Here is a 24,133-nt window from a genome sequence, read left to right as displayed (position 1 = left end):
CAACAACAAAAAAACCACCCAGCTGGCTGGTACTGTGGCATAATAGGCTAAGTATCTGCCTGTGGTGCCAGCATCCCTTATGGGTGCTTGTTCGTGTCCCGACTGCTCCTCTTCTGATCCAGCTCTCTGCTATGACCTGAGAAAGCAGTGGAAGATGGCCCAAGTGCTTGGGCTCCTGAACCCATGTGGGAGACTTGGAAGAAATTCCTGGCTCCTGGCTTCTCATCAGTTCAATTCTGGCTGTTTCGGCCATCTGGGGAGTAAACCAGTGGATGGAAGATCTCCCTCTCTGTCTTTCCCTCTCTCTGTCTATAGCTCTACCTCTCAAATAAATAAAATAATAAAAAAAAAACACACCTAGCTATACTAATCACATAGAGATTGCTTTTCCGGCCATTGAGCGTAAGCAATACACTATAACAACTATTTACTTAGCATTGACATCACACTAGGTAATTACTGTAGGTAATCTGGGGATGATGTAAAGTATACGGAAGGAAGTACATAGGTTAAGTGCAAATACTGTGCCATTTTCTGTAAGGGATCCTGGTATCCTTGGAAGTCCTGGAACCAGTCTTCAGTAGATCTTGATGGGTAATTATGTGAACACTATAAAATTGGGATTGCATAGTTCACATTGCCTTTATCACTTTTATCATGAATATTATCACATATTCTTTTGCAACTTGACATTTAGCAGTTGCACAGGATTTTTTTTTTTTTTTTTTTTTTTTTTTTGGACAGGCAGAGTTACACAGTGAGAGAGAGAGACAGAGAGAAAGGTGTTCCTTTTTCCTAGTTTACCCCCAAAGTGGCCGCTACGGCCGGTGTGTTGCAGGTGGCGCGCTATGCTGATCCGAAGGCAGGATCCAGGTGCTTCCTCCTGGTCTCCCATGCGGGTGCAAGGCCCAAGGACCTGGGCCATCCTCCACTGCACTCCCAGGCCACAGCAGAGAGCTGGACTGGAAGAGGAGCAACCGGGACAGAATCCGGCACCCCAACCGGGACTAGAACCCGGTGTGCCAGCACCGCAGGCAGAGGATTAGCCTAGTGAGCTGCAGCGCCGACTGTTGCACAGGATTTTATCATGTGACGTTACTGAAATATGGAGACACAGGCTGCAGCAGAGAAAGATGCTCCATGGAGGAGAATGGAATTGTGAGTAGAAAGTGAGTTTTCCAGTTTCTTTCAGTAGCTGAGTTGATGATAGATACAACATTGGGCAAGCAAGGCATCCGGGAACCTATGTAAATACTGAAAAATCTGTGGCCAGATATTATATCAGATTTTTCCCTGTATTTTTATTCTTCTTACAATCTGTCCTCTTTGTCTCAAGAGAGAATGTTGCATGTTAAGTCTTCTGACTTTTTGAGTTCTGACCTTTAATAAATGTGTATTTACCCATTTTTATTTATATGAAAGGCTGAGGGACAGTACCCAATATCCTCAGTAGCCGTGGCTAGGCCAGGACAAAGGCAAGAACCAGGAACTCCATCAGGGTCTCCCATGTAGGTGGCAGGGACTCCAGTCCTTGGGCTGTCACCGGCTGCTTCCCAGGGTGTGCATTAGCAAGAAGCTGGATTGGAAGCAGAGGCGGGACTCAAACCCAGGCTCTCCAATACTCGACGCGGGTGTCCCAGGCAGCTGCTCTCCCTGCTGCACTGCCGCGCCGGCCCCACTTCTGCTTCTAAGAGATTAAATTGGAGAACGGAGAGAGTGCAGGTGAGGTGTCTGCCTGAAGTTGAATGGGTAATGTTGTTCCAGCAAAGAGGAAGGGAAGTGACGAGGCGCTGAGATTTCCATGGTCTGGAGCGATGGAGGGTGGAAGCGAAATTTCAAGGAGGAGGCTGCGCCCGGGTACTCAGGGTCTTCTACTCCTCACCCGTCTCAAAGTTGTGGGAGTCTTGGCTTGAGTTCACACGCTGCAGTGGCTCATGGGAGAGCTGATGTGACCCAGTGGGGCCCTTGGCTCGCTATAGACACGCAATGTTTGGTGTCCCGCAGGCTCCTTCATAGTGCAAGACCTATTGACAGAGTTGGGGCCTTTTCTAATCCCTGCCTGTAACGGTTCTGATCACCAAGGACGGGGCTGAAAGCTGCCAGCTCCCCCCCTTCCCTGCAGTCTAGAGGTGTTTTGTACCGAGAGTCCATCAGTGTCAATCCTCAAGGGTTTTTTTCCTGGAGGTGTTACAACTAGTGTATGTCACTGAGTTGATGAGATTTTGGTTCAAGGGTGGATACCTCGTGGTCTTAAGCAAAGATGGGAGAAGGACAAACATGTGAGTTGCTGTTCTCACATTTTGGATTCTGCTCATTGGAAGAAAGCAAGGACCAAGAGGAAGTCAAATAGAGGTTGCACCTGGAACTTGCGGTTCCCGGAAGTGAGTTGCTTTGCCATCCTCATTGATGGCAACTGATGCAAAACTGATACTCGGTTACAGCAGAAAGGAAAAGGAGAGTTTTGGGGGCTTTCCAACTGGGAATTTTTACATCCACACAAGTGTAATCTGAGGACAGTTCTGGGAGTCTGTTTGTGGTGATGGGGTGGGAAGAAGGATAGGTAAAATTTGAAAACCCAAATACATATTTGGAGGAAGGAGGATAACTGCTTTTAAAGTAATATGAGCTGGGGTCAGCGCTGTGGCATAGCAAGGAAAGCCACTGCCTGCAGTGCCGGCATCCCATATGGGCGCCGGTTCAAGTCCCAGTTGCTCTACTTCCCATCCAACTTTCTGCTATGGAAGCAGCAGAGGATGGCCCAAGTCCTTGGGCCCCTGCATCTGCGTGGGAGACCTAGAAGAAGCTCCTGGCTCCTGGCTTCTGATCAGTGCTGCTCTAGCCGTTGTGGCCATCTGGGGAGTGAACCAGCGAATGGAAGACCTCTCTCTCTCTCTCTCTCTCTGCTTCCTTCTCTCTCTGTAAATAAATAAATCTTTTTTTAAATTAATATGAGCTATATAGATGTGAAGACTTTTAAATCTTTTCTAATGAGGATGTATGTAAACAAATCTTGAAAAAGAGCTTTAAGCTGTAGAAGGTGAACGAAAGTGTACAGAAAGTTCAGGCCTCATGTTAGCTAAATGGCTAATCAATAGCAGTTAAGCACCATAGACCCAGGGCTGGAGGGGGTTTGGAGAACATCTAGCCCAGAGTTTGGAAAACTATAGCCCAGGTGAGCCAAATCCAGCCTAGCTGCCTGATTTTGAAATAGGCTTCCAGTTACGAATGGCTTGTACCTTTCTAAATGGTTGGAAAAATTTTTTTAAAAAGTATTATATTTCACGACACGTGAAAACTTCAAAATTCAGATTTAAGGGTCTATAGATAAAGTTCCTTTAGAACACAGTTATTCTTATCCATTTAAGCTTTGTTCACTGCCACTTTTGTGTTGCAAGGACAGAATTGAGTGGTTGCAACAGGCAAGCTAGGGCTTGCAAAACTTAAAATATTTATCTCTGGCACGTTAGAGAAAAAAATTGCTGACTGCTAATCTATATCAAGGTTTAAGGCTGGCGCCGCGGCTCACTAGGCTAATCCTCCGCCTTGTGGCTCCGGCACACCAGGTTCTAGTCCCGGTCGGGGTGCCAGATTCTGTCCCGGTTGCCTCTCTTCCAGGCCAGCTCTCTGCTGTGGCCAGGGAGTGCAGTGGAGGATGGCCCAGGTGCTTGGACCCTGCACCCCATGGGAGACCAGGATAAGTACCTGGCTCCTGCCTTCGGATCAGCGCGGTGCGCCGGCTGCAGCGCACTGGCCGCAGTGGCCATTGGAGGGTGAACCAACGGCAAAAGGAAGACCTTTCTCTCTGTCTCTCTCTCTCACTATCCACTCTGTCTGTCAAAAAAAAAAAAAAAAAAAAAAAAGGTTTAGCCAAAAAACCAAAGTCCTGTAAGTGTGACAGTTTCCAGGTTTAGATGGCTGAGTAGTACTAGTAGGGGATTCTCTTCTTCCCCTGACTCCTTGTAGTTCCAAAGGTCTCTCCTCATATAATTTTCTTAGTCTTTTTTTAAAAAAGATTTATTTAATTAATTTATTTGAAAGGTAGAGTTATAGAGAGGCAGAGAGAGAGAGAGAGAGAGAGGTGTCTTCCATCCGCTGGTTCACTCCCCAGATGGCCAAAATGACTGGAGCTGTGCTGATCAGAATCCAGGAGCCAGGAGCTTCTTCTGGGTCTCCCATGCAGGTGCAGGTGCTCAAGGACGTAGGTCATCTTCTACTGCTTTCCTAGGCCATAGCAGAGAGCTGGATCGGAAGTATTGCACACTGGCGCCCATATTAACCCTGCAGGCGGCAGCTTTACCTGCTACGCCACAGCACCGGCTCCATAGAATTTTCTAGAGTGTACCCACAAGTATTTTTGACAAAGCTAGATATGTTTTTTTGTTGTTGTTCTAATGCCTTTTTAAAGGATTAATTAAGCATTTAGCCGACCTTTCGTGTGGAAGCCTGAAATGTGATCTTGTGATCAGCCTGAAATGTTTTTGTAAATCAGGTTCTGAGTCCATCAGTAGGATGCTCATTACCATTCGGGCACTAGTCAGGAGTTGGGGTTTATTGCAACCGAGTGGCCAATTGCCACTTGGAATTATCGTAGTATCAGAAGTTCCCATGGTTGGAGGGGACCCAAAATTCTAACTGCTTAACAATGAATCATTGACTAAAGAGATCACAATGTTGTCTAGTCAAATATTAGAAATAAAAACAGAGTTGCTTCTTCAAAGACTAGCACACCAGCTTTCTTAGTCATTTTGAAACCCAAATGCAAACTCGCAAACACAATTTGGATATATTCTCAAGGCTTTAATTATTATTAATGATTGTTAAAAAATATCTCTGTAATTACAGTCTCACAACTTTCTAACTCATTCTACTGTTTTCAGTTTGAGTGTTCCACACAGGTGTTTTTATTTTATTTTATTTTTGTATTTATCATTGTCTGTATCAGTATGGAAATGGAGGCATTTCAAGCCTGGCATTAACCAGTAGGTTAATCCTCTGCCTGCAGTGCCGGCATCCCATATGGGCACTGGTGCTAGTCCTGGCTGCTCCTCTTCCGATCCAGCTCTCTGCCATGGCCTGGGAAAGCAGAAGAAGATGGCCCTAGCACTTGGGCCCTGTATCCGTGTGGGGGACCTGGCTCCTGGTTTAGGATCAGCTCGGCTCCAGCTATTGTGGCCGTTTAGAGAGTGAACCTATGGATGTGTTAGGTAGGAAGTCAGATATGAGCTTATGTGTGTGTGACAAAGGTCTAAAGAGAACACATCTATGTCCAGCACATGCATCTGCATATGTGAATACTGAGGCAGCCCAGTATTTGCATCCTGCCCTGCCCGCTTCTACCCGATAACCTGCCAGGTGGGGGTCCTCGCCCCTTCTGCCTGACAAATCTTCCACAATCTCCCAGATGCAGCCCAGTATCTGCATTTCGAATATCCTGCTCCGGATCCTAATTCTCCAGGGGGTCTTGCTCACCCTTCCTCTAACTCAGGGTGGCGCCAACAAGGCTTCCCCCGTCTGATAACTTCAGGGAGAAAACTCAGATAGGGTTTTTTTTATTTACATCCATAAAGTCGTTTGTTTCAGGAGGAGATGTGTGAAGACAAAGACAAAGACCCATCTCCTTAAAAACCCCCAGCCTCAACCTCAACTTTGTGCTCAGCCCTCTGCCTCTCTGCTGAGCCACCCACCTGGTCTGCCCAGGTGTAATCTCTCCACTCAACCATGTAACTCAGCTCTCCCCCAGTCTGAGCGACTGGGCACTCTCTCTCAGGTTCTGTCTGGAGAGGTGCCCATCCGTTCTTACAGATGTTCCTTCCCTAATAAACTTTGCTATTTTACTTTCTACTATTCTCTGTCTCATGCCTGAATTCTTTCTTGCAAGAAGACAAGAACCCTGCCATTCACCGGTAACAAATGGAAGATCTTTCTCTCTGTCTCTCCCTATCACTGTCTTTAACTCTACCTCTAAAATAAATAAATAAAATGTATTAAAAAAAGAAGAAGAAATGGAGACATTTCACGGAAAATAAAGTCAATTGTATAATAAAGGATCTTGAAAAAGAATTATTATCATTTCCCATCTTATCATATCCTCACTTGTCCACTCAATAGGTGGACTCAGATTCAGGACATGCAGGGAAAACAAGAGTTTATTTTCAGTCCTGCAAGATTGGGGGTCTGATGAGCAGGCTCACCTGGAGCAGTTACAGCAAGCAATTTATATCCTAGCAGGGAGGTTCCTCCCTGGTTCCTTATTGTCTGAGTTCTATGCAGTGTAATCTTCCTGGGCAGGCAACTAAGTTAAAGAGTTACCCTCTTCCTTCCTTTTCTACTTTAGTTTCCTTTTGGGAGTTGTCTACTCAGTTCCGGGTTCCTTGTCTTGTGAGTTTTGCTACATCCACAAGTCACGTCAGCTAACAGTAATTTTCCACTCTGTGTTGAAAATGGGTCACCTTCATAAGCTCCTCAGGGAAAGAAAAGGCTGAGCTCTCAGGAGAACAGTGGCAGGAGCACATTGTATTTAAACTTCTGAGATAACAAATGTCTCCTGGAATTCTTGTTTTGGTAGCAAGATCATTAATACTTTATAGACTTTATGCTTGTGGCATACTGCAAAATTCAAAGACTAAAATAAGAGAGCTTGAAAGAAATACTGCATCATGACTTACCTATGGACCTTAAATTTCAAGTTTAATCAACTCTCATTATTCATTAGACTACACCAAGCAGAACAGTGCAGCAACAAGTGGCACCCTACAAATGGCTCTTATTTACCATCTCATTCTAGGGATAAATGTGTTCGTTCCTCAACTCAGTAGTCATGTGGATATTACAAAGATGGTAACTGTATGTCATCGGTGACATCTCTTGCTCCTGTATTTTTTCCCAGTAGACAAAAGCTTCTCTACAAAATCTGAATCTTCTGGTACTAATGCCATTGTACTAGTTAAAGTGATCATTTTAAGTGCATAATTGATCATAAAGATAGGAATAAGTGTCAAAAGGATCACATAAATAAGACCAAGTGTCTGCTAATACAATAGATAGAATTAAAAGGGAGAGAACGATCCAACTTGGGAAGCAGGCCACACAGCAGACTCCTAGAATGACAGACGCCCAAAACAGCACTCTGGCCTCAGAATCAGCCCTAAGGCATTTCTTAGGCATGGAAAGCCAAGACACTGTGGCAAAAAAATGACCATCTGAAAGATCTCTGTGAGTGAGATCCCATTGGAAAGAAGGGGCCATCAAAGAAGGAGGTACTTATCTCTGAAGGGAGGAGAGAACTTCCACTTTGACTATTGCCCTGTCTAAATAAGATCGGAGTTTGTGGACTCAAGAGGCTTCCATAGCCTTGGCAGCTCATGACAAGAGCCTCAGGTGATTACTGAAGTCATAAATAAGAGTATCAATTGTTAAAGCAACAACAGGAGTCTCTGTGCACTTTCTCCCCATGTAGGACCTCTGTCCTTAATGAGTTGTACTGTGAGAATTAATGGTCAAACTTGTCTTCAAACATTACTTTGTACTCTTTTTGTGTGTCTGTGTGGGTGCAAACTGTTGAAATCTTTACTTAGTATAGAGTTGATCTTCTGTATATAAAGATAATTAAAAATATATCTTAATGAAGAATGAGATGGGAGAGGGAGTAGGAGGTGAGACAGAAATGGGGGTGGGAAGGTGGGTATGGGGGGAAGAACTGCTATATTCCCAAAAGCTGTACCTATGAAATTTATATTTATTGGGGCTAACACTGTGGCATAGTGGGTAAAGCTGCAGCCTGCAGTGCTGGCATCCCGTATGGGCACCAGTTCGAGCCCCAGCTACTCCACTTCTAATCCAGCTCTCTGCTATGGCCTGGGAAAGCAGTAGAAGATGGCCCAAATCCTTCGGCCCCTGCACCAGTGTGGAGACCCGGAAGAAGCTCCTGGCTCCTGGCTTCGGATTGGCATACCTCCAGCCATTGTGGCCAACTGGAGAGTGAACCAGTGGATGGAAGATCTCTCTCTCTCTCTGCTTCTCTCTCTGTGTAACTCTGACTTTCAAATAAATAAATTAATTTTTTTAAAAAAATTATATTTATTAAATAAAAGCTTTCAAAAATAATCTAAATCTTCTAAGTATAGTTCGTCTCATGGTAAAAGCTGACAGTCCCATCAGCTGACAGTGATTGGCAGCGGTCTCTCCACCCCTTCTAAATGCACAACCCAAACGAAGGTGTGCAAGTCAGAGGGAGACGCAACATTTTCAAGTCTTATTGGGTACAACCATGAAGGATGGCAACCAAATCTTGTTTGGCATCGAACTTCCATTGTTGCTGATAGAGTTGGGAGCCCACCCCTCAGCCGAGTTGGGCAGACAGGTACGGCTCACAAGGGCAGCACACGTGGAAGGCCAGGTGGGGGCAGGAGGCTGCGGTGAGCTACCTGCCCCCCCCCCCAACCACAGGCGTGCAGTCCCAGGACACACAGGCTCAGGGGTCACCCTGGGGGGCCAGTGGCCCAGGGCTGCAGCAGCTGCATGCCTGCCTCTCGGAAGGCCTCTCTCAGAGGTGTTTCGTTTGTTATTTAAATTTGTTTGAGAGGCAGAGTTATAGACAGAGAGCCACAGAGAGAGAAGAGGTCTTCCATCTGCTGGAAGAAGAGCAGCCAGGACACTATATGACCTGTGGAATGCCAGCACCGCAGGTGGAGGCTTAATCTACTCCACAGCACCAGCCCCTCAGAGATATTTTAAACTTGATAACAAACACCCTGGCATCTTGCTGTGAATTATCTGCCACGTGGTGGCCTCTGTAACTCTGCTCATAATGATTAGGACAGGAGCCTGACTGCCTTCACAGCGGTCGTCTCCACCATGTCATGGGGAATTGGGAGTTAGTTCATAGCTTTTGTTCATTAAAACAAAGAAAGGAGGAGGGGCAGCGCTGTGGCATTGCAAAGGTTAAAGCCAGGGTCTGCAGGCATCCTATTCGGGCACCTGTCCCAGTCGACCTGCTCTACTTCTGTTCCAGCTCTCTGCTATGGCCTGGGAAAGCAACCGAAGATGGCCCAAGTCCATATGCCCCAGCACCCACGTGGGAGACCTGGAATAAGCTCCTGGTTCCTGGCTCTTGGCTCCAGCCTGGTCCAGTCCTGGTTGTTGCAGCCATCTGGGGGAGTGAACCAGAAGATGGAAGATCTCTCTCTTCTCTGTCCCTCCTTCTCTCTCTTTGTAACTATTTATTTGAAAGGCAGAGAGAGGGAAAGCCAGAGATTTTCAGGTCTGGTCCTGATGCCAGGAGTTGGGAGCTGCACCCTTGGCCTCTCACATGGGTGCGGGGACCTAAGTACTTGGGCCATCTTCCACTGCCTCCCCGATTGCATTAGCAGGGGCTGGATCAGAAGCAGAGCAGCTGGGACTTGGATTTGGAGTTCCAGCATTGCAAGTGGTGGCCTCACCTGCTGCACCACAATGCTGCCCCCTTTTGTTCATTTTTGAGTCATTGATTTTTGTTTCCATTGATTTCTTTTCCTTTTTTAAAAAGACTTGTTTATTTATTTCAAAGGCAGAGTTACAGAGAGAGGAGGAGAGAGAGAGAGAGCGAGAGAGAGCGAGCAAACTTCTATCTGTTAGTTCACTTCCCAAATGGTTGCAGTTGCTAGCACTGGCCCACATGGAAGCCAGGAGCCAGGAGCTTCATCTGGGTCTCCCTCATGAGCGCAGAGGCCCAAGGACTCGGGCCATCTTCCACTGCTTTCCCAGGTGCATTAGCAGGGAGCTGGATCAGAGGTGGAGCAGCTGGGACTCAACCAGTGACCAAATGGGATGCTGATATCACAGGCGGCAGCTTAACCTGTTAGGCCACAAGGCTAGCCCCATTTCCTTTGATTTCTAAAAACAATTACAGAAAAAAAATATTTATTTATTTGAAAGATAGAGTTAAAGAGAGAGAAGGAGAGAGAGCTAGAGAAGGAGAGCTTCCATTGCCTGATTCACTCCCCAAATAGCCACAATGGCCTGGGCAGGGCCAGGCTGAAGCCAGGAGCCAGGAGCTTCATCCAGGTCTCCCATGCAGGTGGCAGGGGCCCAAGCTCTTGGGTCACCTTCTTTGGCTTTTCCAGGCACATTAGCAGGGAGCTGGGTTGGAAGGGGAGCAGCTGAGACTTGAACTGGTAGCCATATGGGATGCTGGCAGTGCAGGTGGTAGCTTAACCTGCTGTACCACAACACCAGCCCCTAAAAATAATTCTTATACTAGGCATACTATCCCTTATCTATGATCTATGTTACACGTATTAATCTCTCAGTTAGTGATTCGTCATCTGGCTTTCCTTTTGGCATTCTTTTTTTATCATGTGACAATTTTTTTTTTTTAATTTTTTACACTGTCAAATTTATTTTCTGAATTTTCTCTTACTGAATCTGGGTTTGGAGTCATGATCAGAAAGCCTTCTCTCTACACAGCAGACTCATAGAATGACGAATGCCCTAAATAGCACTCAGGCCTCAGAATCAGCCCTTAAGGCATTCAAATCTGGCTAAAAAGCCCATGAGAGTTTCTCAGGCATGGAAAGCCAAGACGCTGTGGCAAAACAAAACAAAACAAAACAAAACAAACAACAACAACAAAACAAAACCCTAAATCAAAGAGCTTTGTGAGTGAGATCCCAGCAGAAAGAAAGGGCCATCAAAGAAGGAGGTACGTTTCTCTGAAGGGAGGAGAGAACTTCCACTTTGACTATGGTCTTGTCTAAATAAGATTGACCTTGTCTAAATAAGATCAGAGTTGACGAACTCAAGAGGCTTCCATAGCCTTGGCAGCTCATGACAAGAGCCTAGGGTGATTACTGATGTCATAAATAAAAATAAGAGTGTCAATTGTTAAATCAACAACAGGAGTCACTGTGCACTTTCTCCCCATGTAGGATCTCTGTCCTTAATGTGTTGTACTATGTGAATTAATGGTAAAACTAGTACTCAAACAGTACTTTATACTTTGTGTGTCTGTGTGGGTGCAAACTGTTGAAATCTTTACTTAGTATATACTAAGTTGATCTTCTATATATAAAGATAATTGAAAATGAATCTTGATGAAGAATGGGATGGGAGAGGGAGTGGGAGGTGGGATGGTTTCGGGTGGGAGGGAGGTTATGGGAGGAAAAGCCGCTATAATCCAAAAGTTGTACTTTGGAAATTTATATTTATTAAATAAAAGTTGAAAAAAAAAAAGAAAGCCTTCCCTCACATTTAGGATATAAAGGAATTACCACTGATTTCTTCTAATATGTGTTTTTTTTTCACATTTAGGTCTTTGATCCAATGGGAGTTTATTCTTGCATAGTTTGAGGTAAGGATCCACTTTAAATCTTTCTCTAAATGGCTTTCAAGTTGTCCTCAGACCATATCTTTTTTTTTTTTTTTAGTTAATTAATTTATTTGGAAAGCAGAGTAACAGGCTGAAAGAGGGAGAGACAGAGAGAGAGAGAGAGAGGTCTTCTATCACCTGGTTCACTCCCCAAATGGCTGCAACAGCTGGGACTAGACCAGGCCAAAGAGAGAAGCCAAGCTTCATCTGAGTCTTCCACATGGGTGCAGGGGCCCAAGCACTTGGGCCATCTTCTGCTGTTTTCCCAGGCGCGTTAGTAGGGAGCTGGACTGGAAGTGGAGCAGCCAGGACTCCAACTGGCACCTATATGGGATGCCAGTGCTGCAGACAGAGGCTTTATCCATACGCCACAGCGCCAGCCCTCAGACCACATCGTAGGCATTCATACTTGCCCCACTGATTTTTTTTTAATACTCTATGATTTTTTGGTTTTCTAAATTCACATGGCTTTGCTCTGGACTTTTTATTGTGTTACCCATTCTGTCTATTCACATGCTGTACCAAACTTTCATCATACAGATTCTATAATATATTTTAACATCTAGTAGTGATATGCTTCCTTTATTGCTCTTTTTATTTTGTGTTTCTTTAGAAAAGTTATTCTGGGGCTGGTGTTGTGGTGTCCTGAGTTGAGCAACTGCCTGCAATGCTGGCATCCCATATGGGCGCTGATTTGAGTTCTGGCTGCTCCACTTCTGATCTGGCTCCCTGCTAATGACCTGGGAAAGCAGCAGAAGGTGGCCCAAGTGCTTGGACCCCTGTATACACATGGGAGACTAAGAAGAAAGCTCTTGACTCCTGGCTTCTGATTGGCCCAGCCCAGGCCATTGTGGCCATTTGGGGAGTGAACCAGCGGATGGAAGATCTCTCTCTTTCAATCTCTCTCTCCCTTTCTCTCTCTCTCTCTCTGTCTCTCCCTCACTTTACCTTTCAAATAACTTTACCTTTCAAATAAATAATATTTTTTTAAAAAAGAAAAGTTATCCTGGCGTATTTCTTTTTCCATATGTACTTTAATCTAATCAAATTATCTGGTTCCAATGAAAGCTTGCTGGTATAGTTATGGAGAATCTTAAAATAAATAATAGCTTGGAAAAACAAACATCTTTTTAATGTGAATAATTCTATTCAAGAACATGATTGGTAGGCATCATGGCACAGCAGGTTAAGCCACTGCTTGGGCTTATCTGTGGGGTTGAGTTCCATCTCCACTTCTGATCCAGCTTCCTGCTAATGCACTTGGAAAGCAGTGGATGATGGTCCAAGTACTTGGGTTCCTGTCACCTACATGGGGGCCTCAGATGGAACTCTTGGCTCCTGGCTTCAACCTAACCCAGCCCCAGCTGTTGTGGGCATTTGGGGGGTGGGCCTGAAGGTCTCGCTCCCTGTCCCTCTCTTTGTCCTGATTGCTCTACCTTTCAAATATACAAACAAAACTGAAAAAAAAAGAATGTGAAGCGCCTTCCCATTTGCCCCTCTGTTTTTTAGTATTTCAGAAGTGTTTTACATTTTCTCTCATTTCAATTTTGCACATTTTTTGTTGTTTATTCTGTAGAATTCATCTCTGTGTCACTATTGTAAATACAGCTCTCTTCTCAATTACATCTTTCAGTGGGTTACTGCTGGTGTCTCAAGAGGCTATGGATTTTCTGTGTGTTAATTTTAAATCCTGCTAATTTTAGAAATTTTTATTGCTTAGTTTTTTTTTTGTTGTTGTGTTTTGTTGTCGCTCCCCCTCTTCATGGAGGAACGACACTAAACCCTGCCTAGGCTTCATATCCGAGTCACGGCACCATTATGTCGCTCCCCCTCTTCGTGGAGGAACGACACAGGACCCTGCATTGTTCTTTCGTCTGCTCGGCCCTCCCCGGGTTTGCTGCTGGTTCTTCCCGGGTTGGCTACCGACCCTTCCACCTCTGTGGAAGGGCGGTTCCCCCTGCCACTTTCCCCACTTCCGTGGGGGAGCGGCACACCGCCGGCCGGCTCTCTCGGGGGCTGCACAGGTGTTCCTTCAGATAGATGTTCCTGGTGCATGTTGTCTCTCTCCTCCTTTATAGTCCTCTTCCACCAATCCCAACTCTGCTACCCACATGCCGAGTACGCTGCTCTCCTCCAATCAGGAGCAGGTCCTGCTGTTTATTGGTTGAACTGGAGGCAGCTGTGTAGAAGCTGTTTCCTCCTCTCCCAGCGCCATATTGTGGGAGAGCAGATGCATAGAATAAGTCTTAATTCCAGTAACAGTCTAGTCTGAGTTGCTCCCCACATTTTTTTTATTTTTTTGACAGGCAGAGTGGACAGTGAGAGAGAGAGACAGAGAGAAAGGTCTTCCTTTGCCGTTGGTTCACCCTCCAGTGGCCGCTGCGGCCAGTGCGCTGCGGCCGGTGTACCACGCTAATCCAATGGCAGGAGCCAGGTACTTCTCCTGGTCTCCCATGGGGTGCAGGGCCCAAGCACTTGGCCATCCCCCACTGCACTCCCAGGCCATAGCAGAGAGCTGGCCTGGAAGGGGGGCAACCGGGACAGAATCCGATGCCCCGATTGGGACTAGAACTCGGTGTGCCGGCGCTGCAAGACGGAGGATTTTTTTTTTCTTTTTTTTTTTTTTTAACTTTTATTTAATGAATATACGTTTCCAAAGTACGAATAATGGATTACTATGGCTTCCCCCCATACCGTCCCTCCCACCCACAACCCTCCCCTTTCCCACTCCCTCTCCCCTTCCATTCACATCAAGATTCATTTTCGATTATCTTAATATACAGAAGATCAGCTTAGTATACCTTAAGTAAGGATTTCAACAGTTTGTTCCCACACAGAAACATAAAGTGAAAAATAATAGATGATTTTTTTTTAATGATGATGAAATCAGATCAGACCTATTGTCATGTTTAATCCCAGTGAGAGTCAAGTTGGGAGTTGATAGTTTCTTTTCTTTTTTTTTTTTTTTTTTTACAGAGGATCAGTTTAGTATGCATTAAGTAAAGATTTCAACAGTTTGCACCCCCATAGAAACACAAAGTGAAATATATTGTTTGAGTACTCGTTATAGCATTAAATCTCAATGCACAGCACATTAAGGACAGAGATCCTACATGAGGAGTAAGTGCACAGTGACTCCTGTTGTTGACTTTACCAATTGACACTCCTGTCTATGGCATCAGTAATCACCCTATGCTCCAGTCATGAGTTTCCAAGGCTATGGAAGCCCTCTGAATTCTCCGATTTTTATCTTGTTTAGACAAGGTCATAGTCAAAGTGGAGGTTCTCTCCTCCCTTCAGAGAAAGGTACCTCCTTCTTTGAAGACCTGTTCTTTCCACTGAGATCTCACTCACAGAGATCTTTTGCCAGAGTGTCTTGGCTTTCCATGCCTGAAATACTCTCATGGGCTTTTCAGCCAGATCCGAATAAGGCGGAGGATTTATTGCTTAGTTTTATTATTGATTCTTTAAGATTTTGCAGATGCATTATTATGCCCTTGGTGAGATGCTGGCTTTAAGTCTGAGGTTATACATTTTATTACAATTAACTTTTTTTTTTTGGACAGAGTGGACAGTGAGAGAGAGAGACAGAGAGAAAGGTCTTCCTTTACCGTTGGTTCACCCCACAAATGGCCGCTGCAGCTGGTGCACTGCGGCCAGCGCACTGCGCTGATCCGAAGCCAGGAGCCAGGTGCTTCTCCTGGTCTCCCATGCCACTGCCTTCCTGGGCCACAGCAGAGAGCTGGCCTGGAAGAGGGGCAACCGGGACAGAATCCGGCACCCTGACCGGGACTAGAACCCAGGGTGCCAGCGCCACAGGCGGAGGATTAGCCTATTGAGCTGTGGCGCTGGCCATATCAATTAACTTTTATATTCTTTTTAAAAAAGATCTATTTATTTGAAAGGCAGAGAGAGAGAGAGAGAGAGAGAATCTATCAATCTATCATCTCCTGGTTCACTCCTCAAATGGCCACACCGGCTGGGTGTGGGCGAGGCCAAAGTTAGGAGCCAGGAACTCCATCGTGGTCTCCCACGTGGGTAGCAGGGCCCCAGTACTTTGACCACCATCTGCTTCCTTCTGGGATGTACTTCGCAGGAAGCTGAATTGGAAGTGGAGTAGCTGGGACTCAGACCAGCACTCTAACATTGGATGCTGGCATCCCAGGAGACCACTTAACCACTGCACCACATGCCTGCCCCAATTTGTCTTTTGCTAAAATATCAGACCTAATGGCCACGTTATTCTATTTTGCCTATAATTTTTACTTCTCTGCTCACTTCCCAGAAGAACTGTTCAGAAAGGGACCTAGGGCCCTCAGGCTCACTCTTCAGGTGGTTTGAAGTCGAGTGAACCACTGAGTCTTCCTTGGTGTTTCTGACTGCTTAGCTGCAGAATCGGAGGCTGGGGAATGATAGCTATGGGTGTGTGCACCTGCTGTGTGGGATCACTGACTAGGTGGTCTTAGCCAGAGAAGCTAAGGCAGCCAGGGGAGGACAGAAGAGGGCCAGGTGAGTCAGAGATGTGTCTTCATTCCCACCTCCCAGAATAAGTAGAATAGGAGTAAAGTGAAAAACCAGAGCCATTTCTCACCCTGAGTCTCTCCAGACGAGGTTCGCCTGGTGATGGGGAGGAGGAAAGAACGTGAGCATTAAACAGGATTTGGAATTTAACTTTTAGGGGCCGGCATTGTGGCACATCAGGTTAAGCCACTGCCTGCAGCGCCGGCACCCATATGGGCACCAGCTGAAGTCTTGGCTGCTTCATTTCTGAGCCAGCTCTCTGTCCATGGCTGGGAAAGCAGCGGAAGATGCCCAGCTGCTTGGGCCCCTGCACGCACATGGGAGAACTGAATGAGGCTCCTGGCTCTTGGCTGCAGCCTGGCCCAGCCCTGGCCATTGTGGCCATTTGGGGAGTGAACCAGTGGATGGAAGACCTCTCTCTCTTCCTCTCTCTGTCTGTCTTTCTCTGTAACTCTGCCTTTCAAATAAATAAGTAAATCTTAAGAAATAAGGTAAAACAAGAAATTGCTATATTTGGTAACCATAATGGGAGAAGTTAATTTTTTCATGCACAGTATGAGAAATAGAGATTCTGGGGGAGAAACAGAAAAACCTCTGAAGAGATTTCTCCAGGAGTGGATCATCTCCCCAGCCTCTCACCTGAGTCTTTTCTTGCAATTAAGTTATGCTCCACTAGGTGGCAGCAGATATCTTGGCTATGTCATCTGCCATGTTATCAAATTATAATTTTGTGTTTGAATCCCATTGTAGCTTTTAACTATATATTTTTCAAATAAACATTAAAACACTAATTTGTGTTTTAACTCAAACTCCATATTATTAAATAGTATTTTAATGCAAATAGAAATCAGTATTGGCCATATGTTTATTTTTAAAGCCTAACGGGTAAGTTCTATCAAAGTACCTTTCCTTCCATCTCTATTTCTGTTCTCATCTCCTCATGGACTAGAGTACTGCTTCTCAATTCTCTGGTGTTCCTGTGTTGTAATGAGTCAATAGGAAATGACTGGCACAGCTCTGTCACTTGAGCATGGTAATACATGCTTTTTGTGATTTCCTTCAGCTACTGGTTGTAGGATGTGGGCTTTGGTGTTTGCCTTCTCTTGGTTGTCCATAAGTTTCCACTTATTATCTTCAGAGTTTCACTTTTATCCCTTTATTGGCAAAATCAAGAAATGAAAATATCTGTGATCTGCTGAGACCAAAAATCCCCACTGCCCCAATCAGGCTTTCTTCAATGAGAGGGCAGTAATTTTCCACTGATTCATCGAATGACCTCGCTTTTTCCCATCAGCTTTCTAACTGGAAACTTATTTAAACTATTTTACATGGCTGGTATTTATCTTGCTGCGACTCTGAGTTGATACAAGTAGCTTTAGAAAGAAAATTCTGTACCTAGATTTTAATTAGAATGTTAAGATTTGTCAGTGGCTTTTAAAAACAAATTCCCCAAGCTTTTGTTAAAAAAATTTCTAAATATTCAGAAAAATAGTGCAACACGTGCTCCTATACTACCTTTGGGGTCCAACAAATGTTAACATTTTGCCACATATTCTAATATCTGTATCTATGTGTTTTTATGGGACTTGCAGAAATCGTGACAACATGACTCCTCTAAAAATAAGAACATTTCCTACATAAACACATTCTCACTCCTAAGAAAACTGAAGATGCTTTTCTTAATTTCATCCCAAAGCTAGCCTACGTTCACATTTCCCAAACTGGAGGTGTGTGCGTCAGATTAGGTGCAGTGTCTCCACACACACACACACACACACACACGATGAGATTCACTTCTCCAAGAGACCAGGACTGCTGCCCCACAAGATGTCAGGATTTTGGAGCTTTCAGATTTTTCTTTGTAGTGTCATGCCATCCCAAGAGCATATTGTCGAAGTAATTTTACGACAACAAATTCCGATTATCACGGGCAGGTTTCTAGAAGTGGTGGTGGTTTGAACCCACAGAATCTTCTGCTCTGACTGACTCCTTTGTGGTTCAGAAAGACAGAAGCATAGAGAGGCAGAGCAGGGGAGCCTGGTGCACCTGTCAGAAGGGGGAGACTCAGAATCGGTAACTCAGTGGCTTCCTGCTGCCTCTGAAACAAATTGCCATCGCCGACAGGTTTGGAACAACCTGTGTTCATTATTTGGTAGTTCTGGAGGTCAGCAGTTGCAGATGAGTCTTACTGGGCTCCAGTCCAGGGGCTGGCAGGGCTCCATTCTTCTCTGGAGCCCCCGAGGGGGAATCTGGCCCTCGCTTTGTGTGGCCTCCGGTCGCCTCCTCCCTCCACAGGGCAGCAGCAGATGGGCAGCAGCTCTCCCACTCTGCACCTGACTCTCCGGCCACCCCTTGTCCCCTCGTGAGTGCAAACTTGCACAGTGAGGGTATCCCCCCCCCCCAACCTTTTTTTTTTTTTTTTTTTTTTTTTTTTTTTTTTTTTATGACAGGCAGAGTGGACAGTGAGAGAGAGAGACAGAGAGAAAGGTCTTCCTTTTGCCGTTGGTTCACCCTCCAATGGCCGCCGCGGCTGGCGCACCGCGCTGATCCGATGGCAGGAGCCAGGAGCCAGGTGCTTTTCCTGGTCTCCCATGGGGTGCAGGGCCCAAGCACCTGGGCCATCCTCCACTGCACTCCCTGGCCACAGCAGAGGGCTGGCCTGGAAGAGGGGCAACCGGGACAGAATCCGGCACCCCGACCGGGACTAGAACCCGGTGTGCCGGCGCCGCTAGGCGGAGGATTAGCCTAGTGAGCCGCGGCGCCGGCCCCCCCCCCCCACCTTAATCCAGCTGCTGGACAGTGGAAATTCTGCACACAGCCCAACTCCCCCTTGCCATGTGCCATAATGAAGTGACAGGTTCTCGGGTTAGGATGTGGGAACTTCAGGCTGTGGGCGGGCACTCTTCTCTCCTTCACAGTGATTGGACAAAGATTCTACTCTGGGTTACCTACAAGATTCTTTTATTACACTGTAACCTTTTATGTTTGTTTTGCATTGGAATTCTGTCAAAGTAATCTTAGCTGGCCCCTAGTCAAGAAAGTTTGATAAAATAGGCAAGGATTTGATTTTATTTTTAAGATTTATTTATTTGAGAGGCAGAGTTACAGAGAGAGAGAGAGAGAGATGAGGCAGAGAGAGAGAGGTCTTCCATCCGCTGGTTCACTCTCCAGATGGCTGCAATGGCCGGAGCTATGCCGATCCCAAACCAGGAGCCAGGAGCTTCCTCCGGGTCTCCCACGTGGGTGCAGGAGTCCAAGGACTTGGGCATCTTCTACTGCTCTCCCACAGAGAGCTGTATCAAAAGAGGGCAGCCACGACACAAACTGGTGCCCATATGGGATGCCGGCACCGCAGGCGGCAGACTTACCCGCTACACCACAGCGCTGGACCCAAGGATTTTATTTTAGAGATTATGTTCCTGCACAGTCAAGTGGAGCCACAGTTTGGTTCTGGAGTACAGTGCTGATTTGTGTGTCTGATGGACCTGAGTCAGACTGTCTCCTTTGCTAGTTCTGTTTGGTTTTGCTAAGGAAGTTGAAAGCTTTCTTTTACTGTCATTAGAGAATCTAAGTGATTGATCTTACAGTTCACTTCAACTCAGCATCTTATATTGCAGATGTCACTTCAAGGTACAGTAAAAGAATCCTCAAAGGAAGGAGGGTCGCATGCATCTCCTTGCCTGTTATCTGCTTGAATCAGACCCAAAGTGGGCCATGCCATGGACCTGCAGACGAGGTCACACCTCAACACATTACTGAGAGGAGAGTCTCTGGGCCAGAGACTAACTCAGTGCCCAATGTTATGATGATTTTTATAACTGCTAATGTTAATCCAAAAATTTTCTTTTGGCCTCAAATGAATATTTTTTCCCAGATTGCATGTATTGAGAAAACTAATGAAAAATGCAATTAAAAGCAATACACTTTGTCTCTCTGTTGGTGTTTTTTTCTGAAGTGGCAACACCATTAGATGCAGTGTTATTGATCAGGTGGGGAAATCTAGTTTAGCAGGAAGTGAAAACTATGAGGTTTCAGTTAGTAGAAGAGAAATGCTTCAAGTCAGTGATTTTAGATAACTTACTAGGAGAATCAGGTAAGAAGAAAGAAACTGGGGCCAGTGCTGTGGCATCGTGGATAAAGCCACCGCCTGCAGTGCCAACATCCCATATGGGTTCCGGCTCGAGTCCCAGCTGCTCCTCCTTCCGATCCAGCTCTCTGCTATGGCCTGGGAAAGCAGCAGAAGATGGCCCAAATCCTTGAGCCCCTGCACCCACGTGGGAGGGATTTCCTGGCTCCTGGCTTCAGATCGGCGCAGCTCTGGCCGCTGCTGTCAACTAGGGAGTGAACCAACGGATGGAAGACCGCTGTCTCTCTCTCTCTCTCTCTCTCTCTCTCTGCCTCTCCTCTCTGTGTAACTCTGACTTTCATATAAATAAATAAATCTTAAAAATAAAAAAAAGAAACTGCAAAATCTTGAATAAACAGCAGGGAGTTGAGCCAGGAAAATCGCTAGAGTTCAACCATTGGTATTGGAGGTTTCGGGTCAGCCCCAGCATCTCTCCTCTCGGTTGCCCTGATGGCAAAGCTTTCTCTCTCAGGATTTTATAACTGGAAGAGCCACGGCCTCCACTTTAAGATCCTGAAGGAGTTCGGGAGGAGCTTGTGCCGTGGACCCAGCAAGTGATCTTGAGGGCGTTAAAGGAAAAATGTATCCCAACAATTGTTCGAAGGGATGAGGCGACGGGGAGGGGGAGGGACGTGAGGACAGGAAGAGGGACCACAGCAGCTGGCATTGCCAACTGGGCTCAGCTCTGTCTGCAACAGGGACAGGAGCAGGGTGGGGTCCAGTGAGTGAACGATCATGAGAGCCCAGCAAGGATGAGGGGTTTCTGGCTGCTGCAGGCAGACCAGGGGGTTAAGACTTTGAGGGCGGTCAGACACGGAGGGTGGGCGGTTTTCCCTACACTGTCTTAATGAGGACAGGGAAGGAAGCCCCAGGCTGGGCCTTGTCTGGCAGAGGTCTCAGAGGAGCCTGAGCAAAGTGAGGCAAGGAGAGAGCCTTAGTCCCGGCGATCATACACGCGCATCTGGGGCAACGTGGCAGTGCTGAATCTCCCAGGAAAACACAGGGTGTTCTTGTGTGTCTGCCTTGCACCATTTCCTCCCAGTGGCTATTGTGTAGGAGTTGGAGTCTTCTGTACTCTGGCTACTTGCTTGCCGGCCATGCTCCCTTGGAATTTATGACCTCCTGCCCCCCACCAGCTGCCCTGGGATTTATGGCCCAATGCTTCTCAGCTTGAGCTGAGGAAGGAGAAGAGGCCTGCCATACTCAGTATTTCCACTAGGGGCAGAAGAACTAGCGCCACGCTAGACCGAGGTGGGCAGCCTCAGAAGAGAAATTGCTTTAGGCTTACATCCTGGGAGCCTTGCTTGCTCAGGACTGTGGTCATGGTCCAGATCGGGGCTTGCGGGGGGTGGAGGTTGGGGGTGTCCTGGTAGGAGAGGGAGGATAATGGGTGTGGAAAAGAGGGCAGGTTGAGCAATGCTAAGAATATTTTGCTTGCATAGTAATTGCTTTAAAGTTTACTCACTACATATGCATAACAAAGAACCCAACTTTAACCATTACTTTTTGAATGTTTTACCTTTGCCTTAACACTGGCCACTTACCATTGGTCGGGGTGGGAGTGGGGGTGGGGGGAAATGGATCAGCACTCTCTAGAGCAAATCAGTTGAGAAGCCCGCTCGAATTAGCTCATGAAGCCACACAGGATGGCTTCTTGTGTCTCATCCACTACAATCTTGGCCTTTTCAGTTCTTAAATCAGAGTTACAACGCCTCCAATAAGCCCTTGTTTCCTCCTCCCTTCCTTTCCTCTCTCCTTTCCTCCCCTTGTTCAAAGAAGTTATGTAACTTCACAAGAGAAACAAATGAACGACAAACTCTTTCCCTCCCTCAATTCCCTTTGCCTTCTTTTCAATTAAATTTCTTTCCTGTTATCTACTCTGTGACCCACCCACCCCTTAGCATTCTTTCCAAAACTTGATTGCATGCTGCTATGGCCTGAGATATGTGCCCTCCACAAGCCCTGTTGGAGTCTCATCATCAAGAATTTAATCCGACTGTGGTGGAGCCTTTGGGAGGTGATTGGGATTAGTTCAGAGCATCAGAGTAGGGAGCCAGTGATTGGGCACCGCAGTTTTACAGGAAGAGGGAGGGAGACCAGGAGAGATGCACACATGCTCCCCGTCTCACCAAGCAATGCCCTGTGCCACCTTGCAACTCTGCAGGCAAGAAGGCCATCTCCGATGGAGCCACTTGACCTTGTGATCCAAAGTAAATCTCTTCTTTGTAACTTATTCAGTCCTTGGTATTGTGTTGGAGACTCTTGAGCCCATGGATTCTCAAGGGTACAGGTTACAGGTGCTGGCGGGAAAAGGATCAGGGCTGGGACAAGCAATGCCTCTCCCAGCAGCAGATGGAAATATGTCTGCCCGAGGTGAGCACCACGAGGGTTTCCATAATGAAAACTTGGGGAAACTGTTGTGTCCGAATTTCCCAACCAATGCACAAGGCACAGTCACAGATGCAAAAGCAGAGGTTTATTTGTTACCAGCCGGCTGGGACCCCCTACCCACACACAGCCATTTAGCTGCACACAGGCAAAAGGCCCCCTCGTTTGCATAAGAGAGGTTTTTATAGGCTCACACTTACAAGGGTGCAGGTCATCTCCTATGTAGGTTACCTTCTCACTCTCTACATGGCAAGGTATTGGGACCTAACATGTTCATTGGTTCATTTAAACGTATAGGCTATATAGGTTATGTGGCAGGAAGGCCACCCAAAGGAGATGGCACAGGGAAGAACTGGCAGGAAGCATTGGGCCATAAATCCCAGGGCAGCTGGTGGGGGGCAGGAGGTCATTAATTCCAGGGGAGGCTGGCCCGGGATGAGGCCTATCATGTCATTATAGCTGGTCTGCAAGCAAGCCAGAGTACAAACACTGAATCGGCATTTGCTCCGACTCCTACAAAGCGAAGCACAGACTGTTTGTATTGAACCCCCACTGGCTATGATAAGAAGGGTGGGCAAGTTTGGGGATGGGAAGGAGGACACCCCACAAGAGGAAGTCCTGCTGCTGCTGGATTAGCTGGGGTTAACCATCCAGAAAGCGTGTAAGTGAGCTGGAGGCAGTGGCATCCGCAGCTCTGTTGGCAGGGATTTTAAATCAAGCTTTCAACGTGCATGCCCGGATGTGGAACAGTCTTGTTGGTTTTGGGCTGTGCCTGCAGCTGTTATCTTCCCTATCTCTTCCTGCCTCTAACCTCCTGCCCTTGTAATCGAATTTAGGACATCCCTGAATTTTTCTTTTATCGTAAGCTACAGAGTGGACTAAGATACGTATTCTGACCTAGTTCACACATTGGCACATCCGCTGGCGGTGGAGCCTCCCACAGCGGGCTTCTGGTATAACTCCCGAGCATCTGGAAGGTCTCCTGCTTCCTCCCAGGATCGCAGCAACTGTGTTAGTGCTGCCCGGCCGGAGGCACCCTCCCCACAGCCTCCCCTGCAGGCTTCCTATCAGCTGAACACATCGGTGTGAATTAATGTTGCTGCCTTTTGGATTATTTCCCTGGGATCATATTCATAAAAGAGAAGATACTGGCACATAGGCTACGAAGGATAGCTTAAGAACTTCTTAGTATTTTTCAGAGAACACTCAAAAAAACCTGAACCAGCCAACAGGTGGTTCATCTAAGGATAAGGTAGCAATTGGATCAAATATTAGAAGACCTGGGGAAATTTGTCTTTCTAACGCCTTTCTGATATGCTGCTCAAACCTTATTGCAATGACCTTAATTTTCTATTTTTTATTTTGCAACTAAAATTTTAGCTACGTGACTGGTTTGCAGGTTCTTTTGTGTGTGGGACCATCTGACTGTGTTATGCCCAGTTCAATTGTCCCCAAAGACCACCAAGGAGCCAATACCGCTGTAAAGCGCACGAGAGTTTTATTACAGGTCCTGGACTCTCAATCAACACTGACGACGCAGCAGGTCTGAACTGAGAGCCCCGACCCTTCAGTCAACAAGGTTTTTATAGGGTTTTCAGAGACATTCTATACATTATCGTACCATTTAGCAAATCATCTCATCCCACGGGAAATTCAAAGGACATCTCTTAGGATTGATTAGTGCATCCAGTGGTGGGAACAGACCTAGTAAAGGTGGTTGGATGGCTTTGGGGTTGATGCCTTTTAAATTGATT

The 24,133-nt window shown here is 46.3% G+C and overlaps 1 long non-coding RNA gene across 2 annotated transcripts in view; it reads left to right on the top strand.

The window, feature by feature from the left end:
• Nucleotides 1-19,779, top strand: part of LOC149127017 (uncharacterized) — a 31,167-nt gene extending 11,388 nt beyond the window's left edge. Inside the window, exons 2-3 of one of the 2 annotated variants that reach the window (XR_016233137.1) lie at nt 11,287-11,326; nt 19,483-19,779. This is a non-coding gene — a long non-coding RNA (uncharacterized LOC149127017). Of the gene's footprint in view, nt 1-11,286; nt 11,327-11,957; nt 12,281-19,482 lie in introns of those variants that run through there. The other variant, XR_016233138.1, reaches the window with a different exon arrangement.
• The last annotated feature ends 4,354 nt before the right edge of the window (nt 19,780-24,133 follow it).

The sequence above is a fragment of the Oryctolagus cuniculus genome, chromosome 4, assembly GCF_051225735.1.
Source record: "Oryctolagus cuniculus isolate XC-2025 breed Fujian yellow rabbit chromosome 4, ASM5122573v1, whole genome shotgun sequence".
Lineage (NCBI taxonomy): Eukaryota > Metazoa > Chordata > Mammalia > Lagomorpha > Leporidae > Oryctolagus > Oryctolagus cuniculus.
This window is presented reverse-complemented; position numbering and strand designations above follow the sequence as displayed.